Here is an 8,198-nt window from a genome sequence, read left to right as displayed (position 1 = left end):
GAAGCCATGGTTACGAGGTGAAGAGGCACGTATGGGCCAAGGAGGACGCCGAACATGAAAGTCACGGAATCCCAGACCCATTGGTGGAGTTCACCGACCCGCTGGGGCGTGACTAGATCAGGGCCCGGTACAAGTGGGACCGTGTCAATAAGATCTTTCACACGGACACGAACACAAGGGAGTTCATGAGACTTCTGGTAATTGTTATATTACCACCTTATTATATTAGCTTCCAATCAATTCGACTACAAGTTTTGTCACATTAGTAAACTATCCACGTTCCTTTTGCAGAAAGAGCAGCACCAAAAGGCAGCCGAAAGCGACGAGTCATCAGAGTCGTCGACGAGGCCCAAGTGGGAATCCCCTTTCAACCGGGCCCTAAACATACTGAAAAGGTCCCGGAGGACAAACCGCCGTCCTATGGACATGTGCACGGCGTCGGAGATGGCGCCTCGTGCACACGTCGCTCCGGGACCTTTTCAATATGTTCAGGGCCCGGTTGAAAGGGGAGTCCCGCTTGGGCCTCGCCGTCGACTGTGACGACATCAACAACCAAAAGGTGGCCGTGGGAAAGGCAACGACCATGAAGCCGAAGGACCGCATGTTCCACAACCGAGAGATGCCCCATGGCGTCTTCAAGGTTAACGTGGCCAGTGTCAAAGCGGGCTTCGAGGATTTCCCTCCTCTGGTACGAGTCGATGACAAGGAGACCCTTAAACCGATTGGCGCATGCAAGAGATGGTTCTTGCCTTGGCCGAAGGCTCTTCTTTGTGTCGAGGCGCCCGGTATCACACCAACGACAGCTTCTCAAGAAGGTATGAACACCACCCCACCTACCAAATTACCTGCACCTGTCGTGGCGGATGATAGTGGACGACGCGAGGGATAGCCTCCATTAGTGCCAGATGACGTCGCCCCCGTCGAAGAAGCAAATGCTGATGATTTCATGGAGGAGGATGATGATGACCCTCTCGAGTATATCAATACCGCCAATGACGAGGATTGATGGCTCGAGACTATGACTCGGGCTATGAGCATGGAGATGATGACTTGATGTTGCCTGATTTGCCGGAGTTGGAACATCCTAAGGAAGAATGCAAAAAGTCTCTCTTCATGTGATCCTCGCAGGAGAGGCCTCCAGATGCCGCCTCTACCCAGCAACAACCCGAGGGCCGTCCACTGATTAGCCCGACGACACTGGGGGTGGTGGTTAGGGAAGGTATCATGGGCTCACTACCGCCACCCGCCAAGAAGCAAAGGAGGAGACCGGACAAGAAAGGCCCTAAAGGCGCCAGAGCTGCTTCAAGCAGCCAGCCGCCTCTGAAGCCCCGGGAGGTAGACAGAATACCTGTCGAAGGTGCGGAGTGTTTCCATGTCGCCGACCACCCGATCCTACCTCCGAAAGCGCTATAGCACATATTGAACAATGATCTAAGGAGACTTCATGAAGATGTGCTGTCCAGAGAGAAAAGCCTTCTCATCTCGGAAAAACCAGGTTACCCGCTTTACACGGTTAAGGTGTCGGGCGGGAAGTTGTACGTCGAAAGATGGCCCGCGAATAAGTTCATCCTGCGATTTGACTACATCTACGACATGTTCCACATGACCAAGCTGGATTTTTAGTTCATCCACATGTATGCACTATATCTCAACTACATCATCAGGCGCGAGAACATAAAATATATCTACGTGGCGGACCCGTACTATATGCACGAGAGCTTCTTGGCAGTCTGCAAAGAGCACCATGACTATGCGAGCAAGTACATAGGCGAGTTCATGATCGCTAATAAGGACAAGGAAGCGATTATCCTACCTTATCATCCCACGTAAGTCATCCGCGGATATCCTTTCATAAGTTTTACTCATTCCTTTGAAAGCATGGAGGCTAATTTGAGGTGTGTACTTATTTTGCGCAGCAGGGGGGCGTCCTCATCTGTCTGTAGCCAGAATACTCCCATGCTATGTACTTGGACTCATCGAAGAACATCAAGTAAAAAGATTACACGCACATAAAGAGTGTTCTCGATAGTGCCCTATTAACTTTCAGCCCATCTGGTGGATATATCAAGGTGAAAAAGTACAGGAAGAACGGGCTGGGTTTCGGCCATAAGACCGACTTCTGCTGCATCCAGCAACCATACACCAGTAAGGATGATGGATTCTACCTCATGCATCACATGATCGAGTACAGAAGGGATAATCAACGCCTTCGCCTGTCAGCTACTACCATCGATGCCGAGATTGTCAACTGGGCCACAAGCATAGGAAAGACACCAGATCATTGAATCTGAGCTGAGTTTTATCACGTACAGTGTGAACTTGCCCAAGTGATCATGAAGGAGGTCCTCGAACTAACAGGTATATTCTACCATGGGCCAATCACACGGGATGATTGCCGAGCACTGCTACTCGCTCAACGTGTGGACCTGAAGCCTTTCAACAAGCTCGGGTGCTTCCTCCCTGACTATGAAGATTGGACCGCCGACGTGAAGGACTGATTGTCGATGACAATGTGTCACTACTGTCTTTCTATGGCAAAACTTTGAATTTATGCAGGGCGAAACTCTGTGATGTAATTAAACCGTCCTCCTGAACTAGCGTAGATCGCTCTAGTTAATTAGTTTGGGTATGAGGAACTTCATTATTTATGTTTACTATAGGTTGCTTGTATTTTGCTAATTATGACTCTTTGTGTTTCTTAAGTACATCATGTTGCCTATTATCGTTGAAACCATCCACTGACGATGCATGTACATAGATCAGAGATGGCGAAGGACAGCTACGCCGTATTCGTTGGGAGGGTTCCAGGAGTGTACGACCACTGACCAGATGCTCAGACCCAGGTCGATAGGTACCTGGGTGCTAGCCACAGAGGGATCGACAGCAGAGCCGAAGCGGAAATTAGTTACTTGAGGTGGACGCTCCAGCAAGAGGGAGCAAAACTAGTGCCTCAAGAAGTACTACATAGTCGCGCTCTTGCTCATGCTGATCACTCTTCTCTTCTACTTCATGGTTTAGATAGAGATGATGAAACTTGTGTGTGTGTGTGTGCCATGACCATGCAGTTGCATTCATTCAAGACATGACTTGTGTATCGCTATTTTCGAGATGTGATGATATTTGTGTTGGATGATGATGATGATGATGATGGTATGACGAGACTACTGTATGTGTATGATATGATGAGAATAATGCTTGCTTGTTATGATATGATGAAACTACTGTATAGAGCATGCAGAAATACATCACAAATACGTAGAGGGGAAATAAAAATATGAAAGCGGCAATATTAGCAGTAGCCACTACAAAAAATAGACACATCCGTGACATTTTGGGCCGAACGGAAAAAATTCTGTCATACATATGACACTTCTATGACGATAATTGTGACAAAACCCGGTATCATCATAGATTTGGTGGGCTCCTACTTCTATGACAAAAAATCATGACAGAAAATGGGCTTTTCGTCCTGGGCGGGCAGGAGACGCGGTTGCATGACATTCTTTGGGCCGTCCATGACGGAAAAAACCGTGGCAGAAGCGAGGGCGAGGAAAATTTCGGCGAGGTCCCGGTTACGGTGGGAGGTCGGGGGCCGAGCGATGCGCGTTTCTCTCGTACACGTACGCGCGTGTGTGCGAGGCGTTGGCTCTAACTGAACCCGAGCGAGGCGTTGGGCTCTAACTGAACCCGAGCGATTGCACTGCAGGCTACGCGTTACTGAACCCGAGCGATCGATCGATGGCTGTTAACTGAACCCGATCGAGAGATTCCTTCGCTACTGCTGCTAACTAAAGCCGATCGATTGGATGAACAGTGAGCGTTGCGGGGGGGTTGATGAACAGTGAGCGGTGGCGTTGCCTCTAGATGAACAGGACCCCGTGGTGTGGTGGAGGGCTGGATGAACAGTAGACGATGGAGGGGTGCCCGTGGAGGGGTGGTTGAACAGGACCCCGTGGTGTGGAGGGCTGGATGAACAGTAGACGGTGGAGGGGTGCCCGTGGAGGGGTGGTTGAACAGTAGCCGGTGGAGTAGCGCGCGGTGAAGGGTGGATGAACAAGAGCCCGTGGAGGCTGGAGGAGGTCGACGGTAGCCCGTGGAGGCTAGAGGAGGTCGACGGTGGAGATGAACAGTATCCCGTGGAGTCCCGTTTTGCGGTACGCCACACCCCTCCCGATGAACAGGACCCCGTTTCGACCGTAGGAGGTCCGTTTCGTCCGTTTTGCGGTACGCCACACCCCTCCCAATCAACAGGACCCCCGTATGGACCGTAGGAGGTCCGTTTCGTCCGTTTTGCGGTACGCCACACCCCTCCCGATCAACAGGACCCCCGTTTCGACCGTAGGAGGTTCGTTTCGTCCGTTTTGCGGTACGCCACACCCCTCCCGATCAACAGGACCCCCGTTTCGACCGTAGGAGGCCCGTTTCGTCCGTTTTGTGGTACGCCAGACCCCTCCGATGAACAGGATCCCGTTTCGAATGTGGCCGGTCGAACACAAGGCCGTTTCCTCCGTTGTGCGGTACGCCAGGCCTCGTTTCCATCGCCTGTTCCGTCCAAGCCCTCCCGATGAACACGACCACGCATTTCGTTCCGACCCAGCCGGTTGGCTCCCACGCGTTCCGTTGCCTCCCGATGAACACAACGCATTCCGTTGCCTCCCCATGAACATTCCGTTGCCTCCCCATGAACACGATGACGACGCTGTTTATCCGTTCTGACCCAGCCATGTACACGAGCCCTGGCCGTACGTATGCGCGAGTAGGCGTTCGAGACCCCGCCCATATGTACACATACGTGGCCGTATTTTCTTTCTTGCACCCTGGCCGCTGTACGTGCGTGTACATGCTACGTGCGCGCCTCTACTACGACACGTACGCGCCTCTACTACGACACGTGCGCGCCTCTACATCCACCAGTATATATGTACGTACACGTTCGCGACCAGAATGACAACGCTACGTACGCTTCGACCAGGTGGGTCCCGACTGTGAGGCACTTCCTTGCCTGCAAAGATGTAGCTGGTGGGTCCCAGCAGTCAGGGGGGCGAATCATTTTTTTTGCCCGGACGCAGTTCCTTGCGTGCGAAGATGTAGCCGGTGGGTCCCAGCAGTCAGGGGGAAATGTTTTTTCACGAAATACAGTGGCCCGTCCGGTGGGTCCCAGCTGTCAGGTGGAGGAATCATTATTTTCCGCATAATAAGGAGGCACTTCCTTGCTGCGGCCGTGGCCCAGCTGTCAGCCTCTCCACGTACAGTCCACGTCCGATGGAAGTCGTTCCTTGACCACGTTGACCACGCTGCGCCGAGAGCACCAGGGCGGTGGACGACGACGAGGCCTAGGAAGGGGACGACGGGGAGCCGGGGAAGACGCGGCAGTGGAAGCCCACGCGGAGAGGAGTACGAGGGTTCACTGGTTCGGCTTTGGTGTGAGGCTGCCGTCGCCGCAGGGCCTGGCCAGCGGTGGGAGTAGTAGGGGCGGTGAGGCCTCCGCGGCAGCACAGCCGGCCATGGGAGGCAGGAGCAGGCGGCACGACCGGCGCTGCTTTGGGCGGCTGGAGCAAGAAGACCAGAGGTTGAAGAAGCACGACGGCCGTTGGATGGACATCGTAGGGTCACTGCAGCTAGAATCGTTTATATTGACTAAGTTGACAAAGCCCTTGGTACGTCAACTTAGTAGGCCCACAGGTCAGCTTCCGAAACGGTGCGCCCCAGATGTCAGGGGGAGGAATCATTTTTTGGGCGGGTGAAGCTAGAATATCCGAGATTGAAGAAGAAGCACGGCATCCGTTGGATGGACATCCAACGACCACTGCTGCTAGAACCGTGTGTTGACTATAAGTTGACAAAGCCTTGCATACGCGTCAACTCTGTTTTTTTAGGGGACGCGTCAACTTAGTAAGGCCAGAAGTGTGTGGCAGAGAACTTATAGCCCATTTGAGATTTGTAAGAATGTGTAGCCCATTTTTGAATTCTAATGGAATTTACTACAGCCCATTTCAACCAACCGTTCAAAACAGAATTCAATAAAAATTTCCCACATTTTGATGGGATCCGAAATATTTTTATCCCAAAATTTCTAGCCAGATTAAATACAATTTCAATATAAATTTATATTACGTAAAAATCCAACGAAACATTGCGCTCGCAACAATTAATGAAATTAAAATTTTCAATATCCAAAAATAATATTTTATAAAGTAATCACATGTTTGGTGCATTTTTTATAGTTACTGCCCAGTTTTTATAATTACATCCCATTTATTATTTCTTAAAGCCCATTTTCTTGTTAAGCCTAATGCATCCCTCCTAGGAAGGATTTGCAGCCCAGCGGGGTGGAGAATAACAACTTGGCCTTGTCTGGGTATTCCTAAAAAAAGTATAGCTAGGCTAGCCATTTTTCAGCTTGAAAAAAATTAATATCTGGGCTGGATATCTGGCCTGGGCTAGACGGGCCACAGCCCGCCCAGTTAATACCTGTAGCGATGTTTTCGTTGTTGTTCAGAGGAGAAAAATTAATATCTGGGCTAAACATCGAAAAACTCTGCAGTGCTCACACCTCAAAAACACAAATACTGGTCGAGCTGCTTGGTCCCAGCTGTCGGCCGCTTCTTGTGCAATTCTCTTGTTTATTGACTACTACATAGGTTGACAATGGTGTGGGACCGTGATGTCACGAAACGAGGAGGAAGCAAAATAAATTATAGTTTTATATATATATATATATATCTACTACTATAATGCATCAGTTTTGAAATTGGATTTACACTCCACTCTTGATTCCCGCCAAGTAACACAAACTCACTTCTAGCCGTTGATTTCACCACATATCCCCTTATCCACCCTTCATCAGCCCTTAGCTCTGAATCGGACGGCTGCAATCAGTTGGATTCGTCACCACTCCCTTCCCGCGCTGTCTCCCGCGCGCTCGCGCATTTGGAAGTACTCGCATCTTCCCGGTAGCTCCACGGCCCACGACGTTTGGAATAATTTAATTGAAATAGAGCCCCCCGCGCACGCTCTGCTAGAACGAAAAAGACTGCATACCTTCAAGCCTCATCCCGCTTTCAAAAGGAAAAAAACAAAAAGCTTCATCCCGGCTAGCACAAGGCTATCATCCTGCCACAACTCCATCCCCGTTGTCTCCCATTGCCTGTATCTCCCCACTCACATCTTGCTAAAATTCCATTTCCATCTGCTTGCAGAGTACCTCAACTCTTTGACGACCTCGCTACTGGGATCGCAGGGCTTGGTTGTTCTGAAGTGTGCCACTCTTGCGCCCCGTCTCCGTTCATTCAGATTCGCGCGTCTTCATCTCTTCGCTCTCTCCAGCCGCACCGTACACCGGCAAGCCGCCATGTACAATACACATTCTCTGTGCGGACGGCCAACAGCACGGGAGGAAAGCACAGGTGAGTTGCTCCTTCTCTACATTACCGTTTTTCTTTTTCTGTTGATGGTTATGAGTTTGGAGAATTCCTTTATGTCAGATTGCTTCCTGTCATTAGGATTAGCTGGTTATACCTTGTTGATGTTCTTGGCTATTTCTTTGCATGCAAGGTGTTTGCGTTTTTGACTAAGCTAGTGTAAGTTAAAGATTCTGTACGTAGACTACAAAAGCTACTATGTTTTGAGATAAGTGTGTCACGAAAGATGATTTGATTATTTTTCTTGATTTTTTTATGACTCTGCTATTTTATTTGGGCCTTTTCATTGTTCAGAATTATTTATTTTGATAGAAATATGATTGACACTCATTACTGACGGACATCAACTGCGATAATGAATTCATATTTTCTGTTTACCCATGAAAAAATGATTGTTGGCTAAAGAACATTCTCTCTCTCCCTCTCTCTCTCCATGCCCTGAAATGTAAATTCCAGTTCAGTACCAATATTTTCTTGTGTGTGTCTCATTAAGCTGATGATTGTAGATCAATATCGTCACCTAATTGAACAAACTGGTGCTGTACCAACGGATCCTTCTCAACGCAAACGTTACCGTGATCGGGTTAGGTATATGCAGATGACGCCACAACAGAGAGAAGCTTATTGGAAAAGGAATCGTGAGTACAAACGAATCAAGCGAGGTGACAGTGCAATTAGTAAGACTGTGCAACCCGTAAGAGGGGAGACCAGTATGAGTACCAATGATAACACACACTTGCCAACTGAATCTTCTACAACGACAGAAGGTACTTTGTT

Source organism: Aegilops tauschii, chromosome 1 (assembly GCF_002575655.3).
Source record: "Aegilops tauschii subsp. strangulata cultivar AL8/78 chromosome 1, Aet v6.0, whole genome shotgun sequence".
NCBI lineage: Eukaryota > Viridiplantae > Streptophyta > Magnoliopsida > Poales > Poaceae > Aegilops > Aegilops tauschii.
The sequence above is the reverse complement of the archived record's forward strand: the minus strand, read 5'-3'. Positions refer to the sequence as shown.